General features: G+C 41.1%; 1 non-coding gene across 1 annotated transcript; it reads left to right on the forward strand.

Annotated features, from left to right (window-relative positions):
- The first annotated feature begins 386 nt into the window (after window positions 1-386).
- On the forward strand, window positions 387-458 carry TRNAT-UGU (transfer RNA threonine (anticodon UGU)). Its single transcript has one exon. It is a non-coding gene; the product is annotated as a tRNA-Thr (tRNA).
- Window positions 459-25,001: the final 24,543 nt, after the last annotated feature.

A 25,001-nucleotide genomic window follows, 5' to 3' on the forward strand; every position in this document is an offset into this window, starting at 1 on the left:
CCACTCCTTAGGTACACAATATATCAAGCAGCGTATGGGCTGTTTGCTGAGATGAAGGTAGGCTATGTTGATGTGTCACACACAGACAGAGGGAGTTTCATTACGACCCTGTTGTGTTGGCCTAACTGACGACGATGACGTGGGAAGCAAAGAGAGTAATGTGACCTCGAGAGTCAGCGCCGGCTACCTGGGTTGCATTGCAAGAGCCCGGTATAATCCTACCTAAAATCGATCGATGCCTACCCTGGAGGGAGCGTGGGGATCCATCGAGAGGCCGGGTGACATCAGCGTATGCACAGATTTCTCAGGAACTTTCAGTTTGGGTAGGAAAAGCGACATCATTAATTACAAAAATAAAATAGAGCAGATAAATCTGAATGCAACCCGCCTTTATAGCTCAGTGGTAGAGCGTCAGTCTTGTAAACTGAAGGTCCAGAGTTCGATCCTCTGTGGAGGCAAGGTCAGAATTATTTGTCGGTTGCATCCGTGCAGAGGGTAGAGCAATAATAATGCTCGCCCATGCTATGCCATCTTTTATCTCCCTTCTTCCTTTTGTTTTTGGAAGATTAAATCTCTCTCTCTCCCCAATGGGCACACTCATGTGTGTGCTTCGGGTTCCAATCCTCATTTCATCGTACTAGTCTTTCCTCATCGAGTCATATGAAAATTGATGTGCATACTGAGTTGTATCTAATCCTTACCCCACTTAACATTATATATAAAGTTTGGGCACATTATACAATCACATCTAATCCTTACCACAAGTAACCTGTGTATCATGATGCAAATCTCAAAAGTATAGGACCATTTCAAGAGGTCATGGAACATCTGGGCCAAGTAGTAGCCGAAGCCACTAATGTCCACATTGTAAAGGGCATTTCAAATGTATTTGACCTTACGAGCATCATGCTAAAGCTAGTTGTGCCTATAATTGAATGAAAAACGTGTTACATGAGCGCCCACTTTTAATTGTTAGATTTGTTTATTGTAAAAGCAAATGCACTTACTTAGAATAAGCCAATTCTGTTTTAAAAGTACATCACATCACATGTACACAGACAAGTACTAGAAAACAACAAACTTGGAGGAGAGTGCAAAATACAAAATGGAAGAGAAGAGCATATGATGAATGAGTGCATGCTAAGAATGAATGATTGAAGAAGATGATATACATGTGGGTGCTTAAGGAGTGGCGACATATCCAAGACAACTACTAGAAAACAACAAACTTGGAGGAGAGTGCAACCCACAAAATGGAAGAGAAGAGCATATGATGAATGAATGCATGCTAAGAATGAATGATTCAAGAAGATGATATACATGTGGGTGCCTAAGGAGCGGCGGCATATCCAACAACCACTAAGTCTTGTGGGAGTAGACTTAGACAGAGTGTTGAACATTGATGTTCACTATTTACAGATCTAGAGTGCAACCACCAAAATCAAGGCAAATGGAGTATGTTGGAACTAAGGGTGATGTCATACAACAAGTGAGGTCCAATCACAAAATAAGTTAATGAAAAATAGTGTAGGGGTTACATAGTCTAAGGACAAAGTGTTGTAGTAAAAAAATTGGACTCATCAATTGAGGTAGTATTGAGTCCAAATGCAACAAATGTGATGATCATGGAGCATCAAATCAAGTTGCATGCTATCTAGCATATGAAACTGTTATGGTAGCTTAGAATAGGGCTAGAAGACCTCAAAAAATAGAAAACGGTTAGTCGTTTATGAGTTGGCACTCCAAACATGGTGGGACGTACCATGTGGAGGCCGGGAGTAGCTTGGAGGTGACTAAGAATGGGTTGACAATATCCATATGGTGGTGTTGATGGTTAGCAGCAAGGGCAATATCTCTAGATAAAGGTAGATGTAAAGGTATACATGTTGATGGTAGCAATCGTGGGGTGAAGGGAATGAATGGGATGAAGAGTGTTGTTGTGCACACTAAGTTTCCTTTGTACAATATGTTGCTGCTAGAAGAAGTCTTGTCTTTGATGGACAAGGCAAAAATGCCTTTATTAGGCTTTTTCAACGAGCCAAAAAATGCCACAAGGAATGATAATTTACGAGGCATATTTGATTGCTCAACACCCCCTCTTAATCCCAAAAAGGGAGACAAAGAAGAGTCAAAACGCTACTAGAAATAGGTAGGGTTTGCAATGGGCCCGCAAAATTGTTGGCCATCCCTCATGCAACACATCTTACAAGCATCACATATGCGATCTTTATAAGTGTCCCATAAATGATTATGTTTAGTTGATCCTTATGCGATGCTATTTGTGACTAATTTTGCAATGTATGTAAACTGGAGGTCGAGGCTTCAGCAATGTCTACTAAGGTGCATTGGATAGGCAACACTTATGGTTACAAATTTCCCAATGATCAGATACTTCTTGTTTCATCTCTTTTTGGTACTCTCTCGTTGGACCTATCTCTCTTTGTGTGAGGAGTGCAGTAGCTAGCGACATGTTTCTTTCTCTCTCTGATCCCTCATACCTCATATGCTTGATTGAGCCAGACATTTGTTTTGATTTGTCTTTTTCTTGACTCAAAGCTTCACGTGGATATTCTGATTTATGTCCCCCCCCGGTAAACACATTAATTCTATAGAGTTATCTTGCTTAAGTGATGACTGATATAATGTGTTTTTTGCTAGGCAACCATTGATGGCAAGAGGCAAAATGTGCTACATATATTAAATGTATACACCTAGAATTGCATGAAAGATTAAGAAAAATGTATACAACAGTGAAAAAAAAAATCACCTTAAGGATGTTGTGCCAATCATGGATCGTAAGAGAAGACAAGGTGGCATCATACATGGTATGTAACCATCATAATGATTCTATATCTTGTAGGCATGCAAATGGAGTGTATTTACTTGTTTATCTAGAAGATTTCTTAGTGTGTTAGTAGAGTCCACAGAGCCAGATAATACTCAATGTTGTTCCCCCCTCTAAAACATCTAGGACACAATGCTAGTTTAGAGTTTTGTGTCCTCAAATCCTTTCTAGCCTTAGTATCCTTTGAGCCAATGAGATGTTTCCAGAGGAGGTGTCCAACATTCTTGGAAATATGCCTTGGATCAAACATATTCTTGCTCAGACTTTTCTATAAACCGATCTTAGCCAATCCCCACATGGTGGACATGCCTATAACCTTTGGTAGATAGACCTACACAAAATCAATCACTTTAGTTCATGTATCATAGGGTTGAATACAAACTTGAAGTCGATATAAATCGAATGAACATCATGATACTTGAGAAAAACCATAAACCAAGAAGTCATGGATAGTCCAAGCTACGATATCACAAACTTTGAAGCTTTTCATGACTTTGTGCTTGGACACATCAACCACATCTATTCCGTCCCATAAAATTTTTAGCTCGTCCGATAAGAGACTGAAAATTTACATTTATGTCATTTACTTAGCATTCACCCTTGATCAATAAAGACAACATCAAGTGCTCTTTTCTAATGCAAAAGAAAGGAGGCAAGTTGTAGTTTATCACCCCAACTAGCCACATTGATCATTTGCTTGAGTGCACGAAGGGGTTGACACCATCCAATGCTACACCCATGTTGATGTTGTGTAGCTCCATTCCAAACTTTGTCCATGTGGCAATCAATGTGCTTGAAGGTGGAACAATTGGCTAGGATCCATATAATCTTATCTTAATTTGCATTTTTTGACTCAAAACCATAAGTTCTGATAATTCACGGCTTTGAAAAATATGCCTTATATGTGGATTGAGTGGAAAACATCATACCACTATTTGCAACACCTTGTTTGCAACATCTCCATACTAAGGAGTAGAGTATACTTTGAAGAAGTGGTCAAATGCTCGTACTCACCAGAAAGCAAGTTGCAAATTTGGACACATGCACGAATCATATTATATTATAGACCAAGCTACATCATCATCTTTTTTATCCAGAGCCGTGAAAAATATGCTTTATACATGGAACGAGTGGGAAATATCGTAGTACTTTTTGCAACACCTTGTTTGCAACATCTCTATACTAAGGAGTAGAGCACTTTGAATAAGTGGTCAAATTCTTGTACTCACCACGAAACAAGTTGCAATAATTGAGATGCATGAATCATATTATAGTATAGACCAAGCTACATCATCATCCTTTCTGTCTCATCTTTGGACTTTGCAAGGATGCTGTTTGTGGGAAGAAACTTAGTTGAGAGACACCTACGAAGAAGAGAGAATAGAAGTTACATGTTCATCATCATAAATAGTATACTTGACCAGTTTAAAAGCAAGAGACTTGCTTTAGTGGTGAGATTATAGATGCATTGTTCCAATAATATCAAATTTGGAGATTAAGGAGTAATAAAATTGCACATAGTCGAGTCAAATTTGAAGTATGATAGATAACCTAGAGGTCTTTGTTTCAAAAGTAAGCTTCACTGCCTTCCTAGCAATCTTCACTGTTTACAAACCAGCCATAAACTATTGAGACCATCATCAATGTCATGGTCATCCATGTCTTCATCAAATGGCTATGGATTATGATTTCTTTATCTTTCATATGTAATTGGGTCATCCCTTTGGAGAATCCTCATACAATCTAATGATAGTCAAGAAACACCTTGTGCCAGCAAGTGCATGTCATTCTCCGAATGGTAAATTGGAACCTGTGCCAAATACATAGCTGCATTATTATTTTACATTGATGCAATTTCAAATATAATACACCTATCAAATGTAATAACAGTTATATTGTAGTATATTATTAAATATAGTGTGTATATTATACCATTGTACTATCGAGATAATGCAAGGTATATCACAAGGCATGTAGTGGTTTGTTTTTTAAACCCTAACTCACAATTTTCATGTTGCATTCTATTGTGTAGTGCACAGGCTTCATAATGAGATATGAGTAAAGCATGTTTTCTTGGCACAACGATTGCTCAATCACGTAGTGGTTGGAGATACTCTCCTAACTCCATGAACATCATGCTAACACTTCAAGCACAAAAAAAATATGTAACTTATCAAAATGATTCACAACCATGATTTCCTTATATGTTTTTTTTTCAAGCTAATACAGTGAATCAAAAATGCCTCTCTCATTTACAATTGCTCAATCCCCATACAAGCCCTTGGAGGTCTTCACCACCCATACTTGACCATTAACTTTTCTCTAGCACATGCAATGATGTGATGGCTTGAAATACTATGTAGGTAGGGACATCTCAAGACATATACATAGGATCATGACCATTTGCATGCTCAACAAAAGTACAATTCATCCTTGCACTTCTTCCTTGGATACTACATATTAAGCTTGCTATTTTCCCTTGGAAAGAAGGTTTACCCACCATCAATATACAAATGTTCTTCCTCATTATGCCTAAGACCTTCTTTTAAGAGAGAGGCCACATTAGCACAAAGACCATAGGTACTCATGCTTTGAATGTATCTAGCAAGTTGATTCTATAGATCCAAATGATATGTAGGACCACAAAAAGACATTAATGTGACCTCTAATTTATATGGGGCATGTAGATCCTATGCAATAAATAAGACATGCCCTCCATTTGGTATGGTGGAAGGACCAAAATACTGAGCACCCCAAAAGCTTAAAAACTCCCCATTTCTAAGAAGAGATCCCTTCCATCCCCTATATAGCATGTGATCATGTATGTAATAAATATCACAAATGAGGAGGCAAATGAACGTCTCATCTCATGAAGACTAGTAGCAAGCAAAGGATATTGAGAAATCTCATGTTGTAAATTCAAAAGTGCATGATGTCATGTGCAAGGGAGATCTACATAGACGACAATATTATCATCCTTCGTGTGGCACACATGTATCTACGTTAGCTTGTATGGTCATGTATCCCAAATATAATGGCTTATGCCATTCATGATCTTCTCTAAGAAAACTTTCAAAGGAATCTAACTTGTTCCATGCTTTCCCTACCTTTGAACTTTACACATGCTTTGATGCTAAAATAAGCTTCTTGTTGATACCAAATAATTTACATAAATCAACCATACAAAAGGACTTTGGTCGTTTTCCTTTGATACAAGATTGATGAACATATAAACAATCCTTTGTATGATGCCCATGCTCATAGCATATGTCACACCTTTTCTTCTTCTTCTTAGCCATCAAGAAATACTAATGCATGAAAATTCAACGTTCAATTCTGAATGTATAAATTGCTTGAAAACTCCATGAATAAATGAATTTCTTGAAAATGATCCGATACATGATTTTACCCCTACATTGTAAGAAACAACATGAATTTTCGTGGTATAAGAAACAATCTAAATTGCCCAAAATCCCGAAAGTGCTTGGAATTGCTTGCATTGTATGAATGCCTGAACTACTTGGAACTGCCTACATTGCTTGAAAGATTGAATGTACCTGCAACTACCTACACTGCTTGAATGCTTATAACTATTTGCATTGTTTGAGTGCATAAAATGCCTAAATGTCCATCTACTCTATAAAATACATGAATATAGAGCATTTTAATGCAATGCATAGCGATGAGCCATTTGCTGATAGTATAATAGGCTAGGAATAGAGGGACGCAAAATAGATCTTCTCTCATAGGTATAAAAAAATGAATCAAATGGATGGTTTTTGGAAATATAAGCTAGGAGATCCACCCTCACTTGGTTAGTGCTCTGCATATAAGTAGAAGCTGTATTCTGACGTTGATTTAGGACCACAGAATCAATTATTGAGTGCCATGAATTGTCAGGGCAAGTAGCCACTTTTGAAGAATAACACTGGAACATGTCATCTATCCGCAACTCCAAATAGTTGATATACAAGACAGCTTGCAAAACCACATTCCCCACATACCAGGCCATATCTACATCATCTGAAATCAACAAATCTCCTCGTAGATACATGTAAGACAGCAACATGGTATCCGTCGTCACAGAATCTTCAAAAACCATACGGACCACTTCTGTCAACAAATCAGGAGACCAAGCCCCACTCCAACCATCCGCTGGAAGAGGAAGATCCATCGTTGAAAGCTTCATATAGAAGGCCAACTTCTACAACTGATAGTGGACAAAGAAAGAATGGTCTGGAGGAACATACTCCTGAAAGTGCTCAAATGTAGACCATAACAATCCATCCTAGACTGCAATCTTTCTACTTTATCTTGAAACAAGGGACACAATGTGGCCTGTCTTTGGAGAACTGCCAAGTCCTTCTTAAAGATAGAAGGAATAATAGGAACACTGGGGCTTGGAGGAGCCGACCGTGACTGCACCAGTTGGTCTTGCAACTGCTTAATTTGGGAAGCTTGTGATTCCATTGTATTATGAGCAGTCTGTAAAGCTAACAGTTTTGCATCTAAAAGAGTCTAAAACTCTTGAGCTTCTTTGGACATTCTCTTTTTCTCCTCCGAGACTTTAGTAACCTTGACTGAGCTTTTGTTAACTAAATCTTCAAAGAAGATATTTCTTCTCTCTGAGTCTGAATCATTTGGGTCTGCTGCTCCATCTGCTTAAACATATCTGCAAGTGTATCTTTAGCAGAGGCTAACTCTGAGGTTGCCTTATGCAACTGGTCTTTGGACTGCATCAGTTCTTCATAGAAAGAAGCATACAACTGTTGAACACAAGCTGTCACTGAAAGTTCAATCAAACTTTGGATGTCATTACAAAGGAATGGAATAGCGTCTCCTGACACTAAACTGTTCAGTGAAGGGACAGATATTTCCAAAGATCCCTCTCTATGTGCCCTGAATAAATTGTTACATGTGAGGTAGGCAGGGAGGTCACTGCCAGAAGTAGCAGGAATTGTGATTGAAGGAATGAATGGGGGAGTTTTATCTATCACACGCTTCAAGCGCTTCTGCTGAATGACTAATGGAGGAGAGGAATTAAGATCCTGTATGTCAATAGGTTCTGACTCTTCTGAAGGTGGAGGGGGAGGTACTGGATTAGATAGAGGAGGTGGTAGCACACCCTTATTAAGGCCTGAGTATGTTAAGAAAGCATATAGGTAGGAACCATAAGTGACATTCGTGACATTCCCTTTGGTTACTTTGACAAAATGTTGGTCCATCTTTGTAAGCATGTAAATACTCCAATCAATGGCCACCCCTTTTAACACCATCCTGGAAGCTGTGAAGAGTTCTTTGGACAAGTAATGGGATGGTGTTTTGGCAGGCATAAACTTGTCTTGGAGGAACTGGCAGACTAACTTCCAAAGAGGATCAATGATCATGGAAAAAGATACTCCTGAAGTGTTTATCACTTTCTTGACATCCAAAATCTCTTTGGTCTACTTTTATAACAGCTTGAAAATCTCTTCGTTGGAGAATAATTGTCTAGCTGTAACAAAGGGCTCTCCTTTGTAGGGAAGAGACAAAGCCTTCCCTAACCCTCGGGGTGTCAACACCATGGAAGCACCATGAATCAAACCCGACTTCTTGTTGTATGATGCAAGGAACTCATCACACAGGGATGGATCATCTGGAATCAATGGGAATGAAGTAGCCACGAAAGTTGCAAGTCCTGCTTTTGCCATAGGCTCAAAAGCCAGTAGGAAAGAATAATCCCTATTGATCAATGGTACATACTGGATAGGAGGAGGAGCGTGAGGCGCCATTCAGATGGAAAACATACACACCACAACACAGACAATCACAAAGAATGCCTGGTAGGGGTGTGTATGCAATAGACTAAAGGCGTATGGAGTAGTCCCTAAATGCAAGGAATCCAGTAAAAAAAAACAAACACCACTGATGACCGAGTTGCGTGTGAACAGCGGAGGATGACTGCATGTGAATGGCTGACTGTAATATGCCACCGCACGGACAAATCGAAGGCGCGTTCTCCAGTGTGAATGCCCGCTAGCACACCCGTACACCGAGAACGGCCACACAACAGGAAGACAACGGAGGAGAAGGGGCAGAAACGGGGGTTGTAAGGGGGTAACTTAAGTGAATTAGATGACTGAGTAGGTTAAGTTAATTAGGTTAGCTTAGTCTTGGAAAGTCAATTAAGTTGGATTAGTGTGTTAAATCAATTAAGTTAGTTAGGTTAGTTTAGTTTGTTAAGTTAGATTAGTTGTAGTCAGGTTAGTCTAGGTTAGTGAGTTTAAGCTAAGGTTAGTTAGTTTAAGCTAAGATTAGTTAGTTTAACTAAGGTTAGTTAGGGAAAACTAACCAGGGGTGAAGAGAGGGGGAAGACCGTTGCGACGGCGGGAGGAGGAGGAGCGGCACGGCGGCTGTCGGCGGGGAGGAGGTGACCAGATGGGCGGCGTCGGACGGAGTCGAAACGGGCAGCAATGGAGGCACGGTGGGACTGGCGACAGAGGTGAGGGGCGAGGAGGGAGAGGGGGAGCAAATGGTGGTGATGTTGATGGGCGGGAGTGGAGAGGGGAGGAGGCAACGTTGGAAGTCGAAGGGACGAAGGAAATGGAGGGCGTAAGGCGGCACGTCGCAGGTAAGCTGTTTTTTTTTTTTTTTTTTTTTTAATAATAAATAAATTTTAAATTTAGTTGTTTTTTTATTATTTTTTTTCTCTTTCCTCTTTTTTTTTCTTCTTCTTTGGTGTGTTTGTGTCTTTTGTTTTTCTGTTTTTCGTAGTTTTGTTTGATAGTTGTTTTTAAAAAAAATATATTTTAAAAATTTTGTGTATTTGGTTTATTGTATGTTTGATTTTTTATTTTTTTAATAAATAAAAATAAATTGAATATAGGTGTGCAAAAGAACGCACCCCGCCCACGCATGGGGGAAAATAAATTTGCAATGACGGGATCAAATGGGGCAGGGACGGCGGTGCGTGAGCCATATGCACCATGAGGGCATCTTGAGGCGTGTAAAACCAAAAACAGGCGCGTTCACGCGCAACACGAGAAACGCGGTCACACGGCAAAAAAGAATAAAAATTAATAAAATCCAAACCGTTCGTCGGATCAAAAAACTGTAAAAAGAAAAAATGTGCCGAGAGACGAGGGAAAAATGATGGAAACATGCAATACGGGTTCCGGGGCAAAATCAGGGTGTTCACATAGGAAAAACACAAAAAACAAACTCGAAAACACATACGTGTATTAATATCAGAAATCTGTGTGTCGGAATGAAGTGCGGAAAGAAGGAAAATTTTACAGAACAATGTGTCCAACAACCCTATCATGGAAAAACATAGTTCCGATGGAGATAGGATGCATTCACATGGGAAAAACCCCAAAAAATGGACTTGAAAATGGACTCGAAAATTAATACGGGAAGAACCGTGCACCGGAATAGAGGACAATAAAAAGGAAAAATATCCAGAAGAAAGGGACTCACAGGTTTGGTGCAGGAAAACTTAGTTGGAAGGGAATTAGGAGGGGTTCATATGAGAAAAACACAAAAATCACACCCGAAAACACATGGAAAATTTAATAATTAAAAATCCGATAGTCGAAAGAGGGGGAAGTAAAAAGGAAAAAGTGGAGGAAAGGCTGGCAAGACACGGTTGTCAAATTAAACTGGAATTCCGATGAAAATAGGGCAAGTTCACATGGAAAAATATGAAAAATAGGTACGAAAAAGGGCCCGAAAACCCGCAAAAATTAATAACAGATAAACCGTGCATCGGAATGACACAGAGTAAAAATGAAAAATGTCAGGAGAAATGGGTAGGATAGGGCTGGCACATTAGATCAGGGTTTCAAAGCAGTAAAGATGCATTCACATGGAAAATTAGCCAATGTATGGGAATTGCTTCAAAAATTAATAACTTGAGAACCGTTTGTCGGAACACGGGTCAGTAAAAAGGAAAAATAGGCAGTTTGAAGGGACAAACATGGTTGTAAGGTTGGATTGGAATTCCGGTGAACGTAGGGTGCGTTCACATGGAAAAATCACAAAACAAAGAACAAAGAAAAACGGTCAAGGAACAACCCTTGGGACAGGGTGAAATAGAATGGAAGAGTGCGAAAGGACCCCATCAAGGTAAATGAAGTCATGGCATAGATGCATGATCATAACAGAGTATATACATGGAGATATACATCATAGATGCGCAGGGACGTGTCCCCATACTTAAAACCTTAGCAGGAAGGGTAAACCGAATAAGAAGGACCTAGGGCCACACATCGGACCAACCACAAACGTCCCCACACTTAAGACATGACCGTCACTAAGAAACAAAAGATGCAGGGTTAGAAAAACTTGGCCCATATTGCCAAGGAGGAATGTTGACTATCGAGGTTGTGTCTGGTGTCATTGTCGGCTACAGGAGGTATTGAGGTGTCTTCACAATACACGTCCTTCGTGGCAGGGACCATGCGGCAGCACCCAGGGACGTAGCTAGTTGAAGGAATCGCAGGAAATTCATCGATGACGAGGAATATTGCACTCAACTCATGATCACTCAAATGGAATGAAAGAACAGTCACTCGCCCCATTACTAACATCACTTGAGTGAATACTAATGAAACTCATAGCTCACACCCAGTTTAGGAATCGACAAAGGGATGGTGTAGAAAGAGTATGCCAGGGTGTACAATTGATGGTGCATCAGTGCGTCCAACCCGTATGGCATAGGTGCAAGAAGAAAGGCCAGGGAGCCTTGCAGTACAGTGTACAGAATAGAATGACTTGTCCTGTGTTGATGGTAGAGACCCAGCCCGTGGGTGTATAGGGGACAAAAACATACCAGACTCCAATTGTCGTAACGTTCCTCAATCCTCACCTCTCAATAATTGATTGAAGAAACACCAGTCACACTCAGCCCACCCTTTGTCTCACGCTCTGTTGAAAGATACATAGGGCAACCCATTCCTGAAACCCATTGATGTAATACTCACTGTCACTTGTGCAGAGGTTGTATGCCTTGTGCGCTTTGATGGTGCAACTGTGCATCCCGCCTTGTGCTGGCATACAGTGCAAGAAGGAAGGCTAGGGAGCCTTGTAGTGCAATGCATATGAACAGATCGTGCATTGTGCATTGAGAGACCCATCCCGTGCATGCAACACTCCAATCACACATCTCACCTCTCATTTGATTTGAAGGGAAAGACTGGTTACTCACCCCATCCTCCTATCTCACGCTCTGTTAGAAGATACAAAGGGCAGCCCATACTCACATCCCCATCCTGTTAGGATGAAAGCTCACATCACTCAAGGGGTTGGTGATGAAGATCATGTCTGTTGTGGTTGTCATCAGGATCTTGAAGACAAGGCGTACCCAGGGAGGCAGCCAACAAGTCTGGTACTTCAATGATTTGTAAGAAAGGTTGTCTGTTAAGAAGGATAGACGGAATGATATTGCAGAAACAACGCTCCAAGGGAGGTGGCTTCAAATTACTTGCTGGAAAGGTTTTTCTGGTGATGAGTTAGCTATCCTGAACTGTGGGGTGTTGCCATCTTTTCCATAGTCAGCTTCCTGCCCAAGGGTGTTTCCACCTTTTCTTGGAACGAGGCCTTTTATGACAGGGAATTTCTTCATTTTCTCCCATAACAGTTTTGTTTGTTTGTTTTATTTTTCTCTCTTTTTTTTTCGTTAAGAAAGAGAACGGTATAAATACCATGTATCAGGACCAACCTCGCCATAGTTGTTGGATCAGACGAGAAGAGAACAAGGTCGGGTTGAGATGTTTCTATGAGGGATTAGCAAAACGAGACCGCCTCATGAGGAGAATCATAAGGGCTATCAGAAGCACGACGAGAAGGACAGTGCGCCGCCCAAAAGGGAAAGGGTAGGTCGACTGTGATTGTCAAGATTCCCAGGGAGGAAAGTACATCTTCAGGCGATAGCCATTGATGAGGAAAGGATCATCAGAGGTGTCAACGGTCTACACCTGAACAGAACCATTGGGATTGACAGCAAGTACCTTATACGAGCCCATCCATCGTTGTTGAAACTTACTAGGAAACTTGCCAAATCTTGAATCATAGGCTAGGACAAGATCACCTTCTTTGAACTCTTTGTGCTTAATGAAACTGTCATGATAGGCCTTGCGTTGTGCCTGAGTAGTTTCCATGCACTGTAGGGCCATCTGTCGTATCTCATCCAAGCATTCCAAGTGCAGGAGATGGCGTTGCAGTGACTCATCATCTCCCAAGCGTTCTTTAATTGCCACTCGCAAAGAGGGAAATTCCAGTTCAACATGGAAGATGGCTTCTGTACCATAAACTAGCTGGAAAGGAGTCTGTCCTGTAGCTGCCTTATGGGAAGTTCTATATGCCTAGAGGGCCTCTATAAGTCGATCATCCCAGTCACGACGATGTGCGGCAATCGTTCTTGTCAGAATCAAGCAAAGGATGCGATTGGTGACTTCAACTTGGCCATTAGCTTTGGGGTAATAGGGAGTGGACTTGCGATGGCGTATCCAATACAGTTCCATCAGCTCCTCCATGATTTTGTTAAGGAAATGAGTACCTCTGTCACTTACCAACTCGAGGGGACTGCCAAAACGGGTGATAATATTATTGTACATGAACAGGGCTACGTTGTTACCATCGTTCTGCTTCAAAGCTTTAGCTTCACACCACTTTGTGACATAGTCCGTACATACTAGGATGTATCTGTTCTGCTGCCGTCTGGTGGGTGGATCAATGGGACCCACAAAATCAATCCCCCACTTCTCGAACGGCTTTAGGGAAAGAATGGGTTGCAGTGGCATGGCACTTATTTTGGTGGGTTTCCCCATTCACTCACAAGCATCACATCTTTTGCAATAATTGTATGCATCCTTGTGGAGGGTCGGCCACCAGTATCCTGCTAACAGAGCCTTCCTGGCTGTCGCTTCTCCTACGAAGTGTCCACCACATGGTTCATCATGGCATGCTTTCAATACTATGCCGATTTCATCCCCTTCAATACATCTTCGCAATACTTCATCTTTGCTTTTCTTGTACAGTGCACTGCCTAGCCAAGTGTAGGGGGCTGATTCTAACAGAAACTTCTTCTTTTCACGGCTTGAGATGCCAAGAGGATACTATTGAGTTGCCAGGAGATTGGCTATGTCTGAATACCAGGAAGTAATTGTTTCAACTAGAAACAAAGAAGCATCAGGAAGGTCTGGATCATTATGTTCCTCTTCTTCTAGTTGAGGGATCCGTGATAGATGATCGGCTAGGACATGGGAATGGCCAGGCTTAGTGAGCACTTCAAAATCGAACTCCTGGAATAGGAGCAACCATCTCATCAATCATCCTTTAACATCTGCTTTGTTCATCATGAAGGACATGGCTTCATGATCCATGTAGAATTTGAAATGCGTTGAGAGTAGCTAGTGTCGAAAATTCTCCGGTGCAAACACCATTGCTAAGCACTCAAGCTCTATCACTATGTAGTTCTGTTTCCTATCAGTGACATTTTGACTTGCATAATATATTGGTTGATCTAATTTAGAGGGGCCCTTTTGATATAGGACAACACCTAGTCCTTCAACCGATGCATCTGTGTGTACATGGAACTCCTTCGTCCCGTCAAGAGGCTGCAAGATAGGTGCTTGGATAAGGCACTATTCTAGGGTATTAAAGGCTTCTTCACAGTCATCAGTCCAAAGGAAATCCGCATCTTTCCTTAGGAGCTTGTGCAGAGGGGCTGCCTTGGTTACAAAATGTGCAATAAATCTTATGTAGTAGCCCACATGGCCAAGAAATCCTCTCAATTGCTTGAGGTTTGTTGGTGCTGTCAAGGCGGCAATCTTTTCAATCTTCGTCGGGTCTGTTGCAATCCCTTGTGTAGAGACAATATGACCGAGAAGAACTCCTGATGAGACGCCTTAAGAGAAATCCCATACTCTCGGCATTTGTCAAAACATTGCTCTAGGTGTCCCCAGTGCTCGCGGATTAAGCTATAGACACAAAAGTCATCAAGGTACACCTCAATTAAATCATGAAGATGATTCTGAAAGGCAGCCATCATTACTCGTTGGAAGGTGGCAGGAGCATTACAGAGCCCAAATGGCATCACTCTATAGGCATAGGTCCCCCATTTTGTGGTGAAGGTTGTTTTAGATTGGTCCTCTTCTGCAATTTGGACTTGGTTATATCTGCTGAATCCATCCAAAAGGGAATACAGCTCATGGCCTGCCACTGTGTCCATCAGTTGGTTTGCAAAAGGGATAGGGAAATGATTCTTCTTCGTCTTTGAATTGAGCTTTCGAAAGTCAACACATATTCGAAGTTTCCCGTTCTTCTTGGATACTACCACAATGGGCGAAACCCATTCACTATTAGTCACGGGATAAATGAACTCTGCTTTAAGAAGTTTCAATAATTCAGCCTTCACCAGAGTAGAATAATTAGGATTCATATGCCTTTGTCTTTGCCTTACAGGTTTGGCATCAGGCTCTAGGTCAATGTGATGTTGACATACTGTGGGATCAATCCCCTTTGGATCTTTATATGACCAAGCAAACACGTCTGAGTTCTCTTTGAGTAGGTCTCACAGGACTACTAGTTCTCCTTCTGGAAGATTGAGACCCACTTTTAGGTGACGTTCGGTACCGTCAGTATCCAAGAACGTTACTTGTCTTTCACCTTCCACTTCGCGGATAAATGTCGCATGGATTGCTTCTGGATGACTCTTTTAAGAGAGTAGTATCCTCATCTGATGTTCCACTAGAACTAGTGTCCTCCTTCCAAGCAGATGACTCATTTGTCTATTGAGGTTGTTGGAAGGGCATCAGAGCTTTGTTTGCTTCTTTGTGAGTGGTAATTTCTTCTAGACTTAGGTATTCATCTTCAGAGGATGCGTCCAAGAATGTCACATAGCACAGGCCTTCTAGGGGCCATGGCTCTGATAGCTCTGGCTTCTGTTGGCAGGGGGCATCATCATCATCTTTTCTCTGGGCTGAACGGTCAGGGTGACATGAGCCACTGGTGAACTTAATTTTTATGCTTTTAATCCATTGCTTATACGAATTCTGCATACTTTGTGGTCCATTGATTAAACCAAATGGAACCATGGTCATTCCATCCAGTACCGTGAGATCTTCGGCCTCTGAGGTCTCTGTACAGACATGAACAAGATCATTCGCTATCAGAGGAAATTCTTCATCTGCATTTCATAACCTGCTTCATTTTCTTCCTCATCATTTTCATCCTCTGCCTCTGAAGGCTCTATCTCTGCTTCTGTAGAGTCTCTGTAATAAGAGAAGAACAGATCTTCTGCCTCTTCATCTGCTTCTGCTTCTATCACAGCTTCTGACTCTGCTTCTGCCTCTGGCTCTGGCTTTGGCTCTGGCTCTGGCTCTGTTACTATCTCTGTAACTGTCTCTGTATCCACTCTGTCTCTGTTCTACCTCTGCTCTGTCTTTGTATCTATTTACTACTCTGTATCTGTTCTACCTCTACTCTATCTCTGTGACTGTCATGTAACAGGGAGAACAGTACATCCATGCTTCTATTTCACTGTCAGAGGTGATTTCAAAAGTTAATTCTAGTTGAGGAAGGAGGTATTCTTCCATAGACAAGGATTTTGCTTCCCTTGGCAGTTGGCTTACAATGCCCACTGTTAGGGATTGTGCCTCTATTTTCTTAGAAAAGATCTGCTTAACCACCTCTTCATCTCCTGATGTACCATCTGTTACCTCATTGGAGGAGTTAGTTATGACTTCAATGGATGTGGATTCATTGCCTTTTTGCGATCCATACAACTTCAACACCACTTTGTTGGGTTCTTTGCCTAGGGTTAGGGTTCCTTTGAACCAGTCCGTCCTGGCTCTCGCTTCAAAAAGCCAAGGTCTTCCCAACAATAGAGGGTACGAGGTCCCATAAGAATTTGGTTTGACCACCAAATATGTCAGCCAATAGTCTCTTCCTGCAAGGGTTGTTTTTACGTATGGAAGGATGCCCAACGGTTTAATTCTGCTTTGGTATGCCAATATGATAAGACATTGTGTAGGTTGAATTCCTTGCAACCCTAAGTCCTTCATTGTCACATCCATCATTATGTTTACTGATGAGCCTCCATCAATCAATGCATCTAAAATAAAGCATCCTTCTATCCATATACTAATCTCTGGGGTTCCAGGATCTAGGAAGGCGTTAGCCACATCGACTTTCTTACAGACTCTGGGGCCTTATTGGTCTTGGTCGTTGTTGAAGGAGCGATCCTTAACCCACGTCTTCTTGTCAAGATGCTTTTGAATTTCTTTCGGCAACTGGGAGACAGCATCAGCAACTATCAGAATGTTACGTTTGGTTTAAAAGTATCTAGGTCTTTTACCAAGTCATAATCTTTGATAGGATCCACAAGCTTCTCCAGCCTACTGGGGAATGGGGCTACACCCATTTTCATCTTTCCTTTTCTTCTAATAATGGTAGCATCGACACTTCTTCTGTTTCTAGAAGTGCTTCTATCTCATCTATCTCCTGGACTTCTAGTCTTGTCTCTGGGACTATCTCTGTGACTCTCTGTAGCACCACAATGCTCTGTGTACTGCAATGTTCTGTCCTATACTGCTCTGTCCCTCTGTTGGCAGGTTGAACTTCATAGTCTTGGTAGGAGAATTATTTTCATTCTGAACAACTGGTTCCTTTTTCTTGGTGCGCGTGACAACATCAACTTCCAACTCTACCAAATTGGAGGCAGGCTCTTGTACCTTTTGTTGGCTATCAGTGCCATTGGCCTTTACAGGGGCTGGGCTTGGACAATCCTTTGCAGTGTGGCCTTCACCTTTGCATCGGCTGCATAAGGGCTTGTAATCCACAGATTGTTTAGGGTTTGGACAATTCAAGGAGATATGTCCATTTTCTCCATACCTATAACATTCCACCTCTGATCTTTGACCACCGCCAGACTGTCGGCCTCTGTAGCTTTGAGAGGGAAACCTCCTTGGACCAAAATTAGAACCAAATTCTTTAGGCTTTGGTCCAATATCCTGTGTTGTCATTTTGGATTCTAGCAAGTTGAATCTTGCATTTTCATCCTTCTGTCTTCGTTCATGCATCTCTTTCCGAGAGCAAATATCCTCTTATGGTTCTTTCACAAATAGTAGGAATAGAAGGCCCCATGAATGGTTGGTTTTCGGGTACATTCAGTGGCTAAATGTCCTGCTTGATGACACTTTTCGCACCATGTATTAGAGCGCATCACATCTCTTCCAGCTCCCACAGGAGTGAATATATTGACAATATTCACCTTCAGCGTCTGTAGCTGCTCTGTAATCACATCTAGAAGCTCTTTCTTGATACCTGCAACTGAGTTGGATAAGTAGTCTTTCAGATTTTCACCTCCTGAAGTACTTGTAGGAGGGTTTTGGAAAGCTTCTGTAATTACTGCATACACTGGTTGGGTCAATCAAGAGGGTCCTCTGTTCTGGTTCTAATTCGGAGCTCTTGCTGAGATTTGGGGTTGTTGATTCCAGTTGGTAGGATTCCACTGTTGTTGAGTCACCATTGGTGGAGGAATTGTTTAAGGCCACTGTTGTTGTGGTTGAACCATCATTTGAGGCACTGTCGTCTGTGGTGACCACAATGGATTAAGTGCATTATATTGCGGCACTGTTTGCATCTGGGGATAGGAGTAGGGAACTGTCCCTGGAACTGTATTTGGTGGGTATACCATTCCTAACATGGGAGGAGGTAAGACTCCTCTTCCTGGAGACATTGACAGCCTTGCTTCAACTTCATCATACAATCTTGTACCTTTCACTGCAACTTGTAGCTTGACTGGTCTTCTCAATTCCACGAACTTGCGAACTTTTGGTTGTAGGCCCCTGAGAAACACTCCTTTCTGGATGCCTTCATCCAAATGATGGCTAGTCCATCTCTTCAGAATGGATTCCATTCGCGAGACATAAGCTTCTACTCTTTTTCCAGAGGACTGACTTAGGTTCATGAACTCCTCTCGCATCCACTCTTCGAAACCTTCATGCCTAAATTTAGTGAGAAAGGCCAACTTCAGGTCGTCCCATGTGCCAAAAGTTCCTGCTGCTTGTCTCTCATACCATTGAAATGCCGTACCCTTGAAAGTGGCGGGGAATATCACTAACCAATGCTTAGGGGTTCTGGCATTGTTAGCCACACATGCTACCATAAATTCTGCTACATGAAGATTAGGGTCTTCATTGCACTCCCCCTTAAAAAATGGCAATGGGACTACATTTGATGGCCTGTCATCAATATTTCCAAGACGAATTTGACTAGGAAGGGGACCTTGAGTTGCCATGGTGACTTTTGTAAAGAGTGCTTTTAGGGCATCAAAGGAAGCTTCTGCTGCGAGCTCGTTCTCAGCTTTGATTTTTGCCTTCTCTCTTCTCACGTACCTCTAGACTCGTTCTAACACTTGCCTCTTGATTGCCTCATTCATCAGGGGCTTGGCTCCAACCAGTTGGTCTATACCCAACAAATAGAATCAGAGAGATCTTCAGTCTTTGGAGGATTCTCTGGCCAACATCTCCTCTATTTCCTTCTTCTCAACATCTCTGAATTCGGCTTTCAAACCACTACAGAGGGGGAGATATTCCGTTCTGAAAGTATCAAAACTCATTCTTCTTAGGATCGTTGTTGTGTCATTATAATAATGCCAGCTTCTGAGGGTTTCAACAGTGTATGTTGTGAAAAACACTCTATCTAGCAACTTCCAGTGGGTTGCTAATTGGACAAAACAGAAGATTGTCAGTGCACCAAGCATCCCACGTATCTTGTTGTTGAGCATCCACGAACAAATTCCAACTCTTTTCCTTCTTGTTTTCGTGAACCTCCACTGACCACGACTCCTGAAGCTTCTTCATGATCTTCCACTTGATGATATCTGGAAACTTCTCAATGAATACCAAATCTTCCATGGATGGTCATTCTCTCTGTTTCTGCTCTTCAGTTTGTTCCCAAACAGTTTGCCACCAAGATGCAAGTTTCTGCTGCTTCGACAAAAAGAGGAAACAGTCTACCACATAGAGCATGCATCATGATGGTGATATGTTTCCGCCATCGTGGGATGAACTTCTTGTGGAAAGTGGATTTGATAATGAGAATCTCCAACTCTTCAGTGGAAGAAGGAACTTTGCAAACATCCATTGAATTTTCCTCTTCTTGGCAATGCCATTTCCTTCATTTTCATCCTCTTCTGATGCTTGTTGATGGCAAGTTTCCCTGGCTGCGCACCAAAAACATGGAGCCCCAAGAGAAACACCAAGGAAAAGGGTATTCTATTGCAATAAAATCTATCTTGTAACATCAACAAGCTTTTATTTCATTCTTTTGATGGCCAAAACAAAGAAAACAAAAAATCTTCACGCAGCATCATAGTAGATATCTCCCACAAATTTGATAAAATCAACCATAATCTTCAACTTCTTCATAGAATCCTTCAATAGAACAAAGAATATAACAGAATACACCATTTTTGAATGGAAATCGATTGCATAGTATTCATCTTCAATGTCTTCATAGTTCTCTCTCTCAATCTCTCATATACAGTTACACTATTTTGATAAAATTGGCTATCTCTGGTTCTCTCTCTCTCTCTCTCTCTCTCTCTCTCTCTCTCTCTCTCTCTCTCTCTCTCTCTCTCTCTCTATCAATAGTACATCATATCCTCACTACAATACTCTCATAATAACTCTCAATAATCCTTCTTAGGTCATGGATGCACCTCCCAAGAGGTATGTTTGATATGAAGAGGCACCAAAGCGACTACAGTGTCTCTTCATAGCTCACTACTGTCACCTGTCACTCGGTCTTCTCTTCAGTCCTTCAGCAGCTGCTTCTTCCATTTTTTTTAGCTCTTTTGAACTTATATTCACCCTTTCCAAAAGTTAGAAAACTTTTCCAAAGTCACACATACATTCTACAGAACACTTACAGAAGGTCTAAAGAACATTACAGTACAGTACCATAGCAGATACAGAACAGTTAAAGAGCAGAGACAGAGGCTCTACAGAAGGTTTACAGAGGGTTACAGAAGGTCATCAAAACCTCATAACTCATACTAAAACCATTCCAAACTATAAAAAACTATTCAATAAGCTTCCAAAAGATTTCAATATTCATCAATCATCAATCCATGCTTCATACAGAAGAAAATTAGAACAAAACAGAAGCTATACAGAACCAATCAGAACCTCAACAAAACCTATCAAAACATCACAGAGCTTCATATCTCTACTAAGAATAATCACGAGCTTCCAAAACATAATCAATATAATCCAAAACACTCTCAAACACTTCCATTAACAACCATACATCACTCTAAATCCATAAAAAATCAATCATTCAATCCTCAAAATCAGTCAAAAATTCAGTCTTTTTCCACTCTCAATAACATATCCCCATGTGTAATTTTCTAATCTAAGACATAGTAAACATTGCACAAAGACATATTGCCATGTGTAATTTTCTAATCTAAGACATAATAAACACTGCGCATGAATGCATATTTCTACTCAAAAATAAATACATCACACAATTAGGGTTTGTGAACTTGTAATTTTGAATCATAAATAACAAAGAATAGAAGAACAATGGCAAAGGCATGATATAATTTGATAAAAATGATATTTGATTCTTTATAGAATTCCACACACTCAGCCCCTCCACACACACAACACGACATTGAGCTCTCAAGAGATACATCTTGCAACTTACATATCACATGAGTATTGAAGATAACCTTACACCTATAATGCATAGAGTAAGATTAATAGTGTAGCCCATTCAGGCCTCAAAAATATGTATATTGAATCTCCATTCAAGTAATGATTTAATGGGAGGTGCATTTATGGATGACATTTCCTTAGCAACATGTATGATTTTTCTACAAAATTTAAAGGTTTTCTAACTAGAAAATTTGTATAGTCTTTAACATCTATTTTTAAACACGATAGGAGGCAACACAAGCAACAAGCTATGAGCACAAGTTATGAGCAAGCCATACATTCCATCTAGGATGCATGGCAAAAAGAGGTTTATCGCCACTTTCATGAGTAGATAAGTTGTGTATATACCATTTTTAAATTTTATGATTTTTCAAGATTATTTTTCTATTTTGTAACTAGATGAAAGACTATGGCCATCCACCCACTCTTGCAAAGATAGAGATGGCTACATATTAGGGCTATTAAGCTTTACAAGCAATGCTTCCTTCAAGACAACCTTTTGCAAGTGTCTAAATATATCTACGTCCAATGTGATTTCTAAGTAACCATTCATTACTAACAGATTTCTCACATTGTGTACGAGATTCATGGAACATGTGATATGGAGGCCCTTCCTCGAGAGGAGGCCAAGGGTAGATGTCAATCTCACGAGCACATGGAGATCATCCTACGTGAGAGTGCAGATGAAAGGTGAGAAGGATCGGGGAGTCTATCTCAGACTGTATAGCCCTCTCCCAGGAGTGACTGTCACCCCTGCGCATAGCCTCATCATAGGTGAGAGGCTTTCTTGCATCTATAACCAAGACATAATACATCGAGGGCTCAAATCTATCAAGTGGATGTCTATCTCTAGTAGATCGTCTCACGACAAGCTCTGTGTGGCCAGTCCAACACCCTAGCCATGTGTACCAACTACTGCTGTAGGCTATCCAACTAGCTGTGCAGGAGCACATGGCTCCTCCTGGAATATAACCCTGCGTATCGCTACCACCTTCTTAGTCTTCCTATGCATCTTGTATTCATGGAAGACTACATCATGGCTGCAGATGACTTTCCACGCTTGCGGATCCCAGACGCGGTAACCAATCTCATCTGCATCCCCATAGCCAAGGAAAATGCATTTGACAGTCTTAGGATCCAACTTAGTACGCTTGTCTTTGGGCACATGGCAGAATGCCTCACATCCAAAGACACGTAGATGCGCATAAGATGGAGGTTTCCCAGTCCATACCTCCTCTGCAACCTGGAAATACAAACCACTAGAAGGTGATCTATTTATGACATGCACAGCTGTATTGACTGCCTCAACCCAAAAGCTTTGTGGTAAGCCTGCATGGCTAAGCATACTCCGTGCATGCTCTTGGATGGTTCTATTCATCCGCTCAACCAAGCCATTCTAGGGTGGGGTATAGGGGGCGGTCAATTGATGCTTAATACCCCTCTCATCATATAGTTGCTCAAAAGCATGTGACACATATTCTCCCCCATCATCAGTCCTAAGGCATTTCAGCCGATGCCTAGTCTGGTTTTCAACAAATGCAAGCCATCTTTGAAATATAGCCAAGACATCGGACTTAAGCTTAATGGGGTAAGCCCAAAATTTACGGGAAAAATCGTCAATGAACATCACAAAATACTTTGCACCACCCATAGACTAACAGGGCATGGGCCCACAAACATCCGAACGTACCAATGCTAGGGGCTCACTCTACTAGACTTCTTATGTGTATTCGTAGTTTGTCTACCATAAAGACAATGCTCACATGAATCAAAACATGCGTAGTCAAAGGGGCGGTAAGTACTGCAAATCAGAAAGCATTTTCATTCCCTTCAAGGTCATATGGCCCAAACGGGCATGCCAAAGAGATACATGTGGGATGGAACCCATTAACAGAACATGGTCAATAGAGGACCCATCAACTACAAGAGGATAGAGGTTGTCAGCTTTGGCACCTCTAGCAAGCACGAGTCTGCCACGGGTGATCTTCTAGGCAGAATCCCCAAATGAAAAATGAAACCTAGCATCATCAAGCTACCCTACAAACATAAGACTGCATGTAAGAACATGTACATGACGTACATCCTATAATAGAAAAGTATTGCCAAAACAGAGAACTGCAATTGTATATCCCCAATGGCAACAATAGCAAGTGACCTATCATCACCCAAGCGAATTGAACCAGAGATAGTGCGGTAGGAGTGGAACCACTCACGGCATGGTGTAACATGAAATGAAGCACCAAAATCCAAAATCCAGCACTGCGCATGCATAGAGTGAACATTGGTCATCATAGCTGAAAGTTTGCATACACCTGGTATATCTCAAAAGTTGGAGATGAGTTCTTATAGAGCTAGATAAGAGTAGCTCTATGATCAACCAAGAGACACGACTAATTGAAGAAGACCTACCTCTATCCATGACCAATATTCAAAGCTAGAGGGTAACAAGTAGAAGCGCAAGTATCTCTCAGCCTCTGAGATACAAAAGTACAAAGAGGAAGGAAGGTGCTTTCTTTGTGGTGAGTTAGGGAATATGAAGCCTCATTGTCCTCACAAAAGGAAGGAAGCAAATGTGATTAAAGATCCTCCTCTACCATCCTCAAATTCTATTACAGATGTGCAAGCTAACACTCATTCAATTGAGAAGAAGAGACAACTCTTAAAGGGTTGGGGGACACTCAACAATCAACGAGTTTTGATACTCTTTGATCCAAGGTCCACAGATAATTTTGTGTCAGCAGATATTGCTGAAAGGCTACAAATTCCATCAAATTGATTGGGAACACCAATTGGATCAAGTTAGGACTTACAACCAATTCTACTCCTATCCAAGGGAAGTTGAATCTTAGAATTGGGGATTACCACGACTAAGAATCTTTTCTACTTGCACCCATTGGTAAATGTGATGCTATCTTAGGTATGCCTTGGCATTACAATATTAGACCTCTTCTCGATTATTTCAAGAAGAACCTTGCATTTCAATTCAAGGGTTGGAACATAATATACATTGCTGATGCTGGCGATTGGCCTGTGCCAATGGTTAGTTATGTTAGCATTTTTGAAGAAATGAAGAAAGCTATTTCTGTGTACATGATTTTTGTGAGAGAGTCAAAAGAAGCTAATGATTCAAGGGCACTTGATGCCTCTAATGAACACACAATACCAACTAATGCTTCTAAGTCTCAGATGTTAAAAGAACCCCTCTCTTTAATTGATCAAGCCAGAAACGTTTTCGTTTAAACAATATGAAGATTGTTTTGGTGATTCACTCCCACTAGAGTTACCTCCTAAGCACTCGGAAGATCACACAATCGATCTTATCCCAGGTAGTTCACCACCTAACAAACTGCCTTACCGAGTAAGTGCAAGTCAGTAAGAGCAGATCCTAAAACAAGTAAACGAATTGTTGGAAAAAGGGTTAGTTCAACCTATGATGGAACCTAGAA

This window comes from Lygodium microphyllum, chromosome 5 (genome assembly GCF_053477565.2).
Source record: "Lygodium microphyllum isolate KBCC chromosome 5, Lygodium_microphyllum_v1.1.10, whole genome shotgun sequence".
Taxonomy (NCBI): Eukaryota; Viridiplantae; Streptophyta; class Polypodiopsida; order Schizaeales; family Lygodiaceae; genus Lygodium; species Lygodium microphyllum.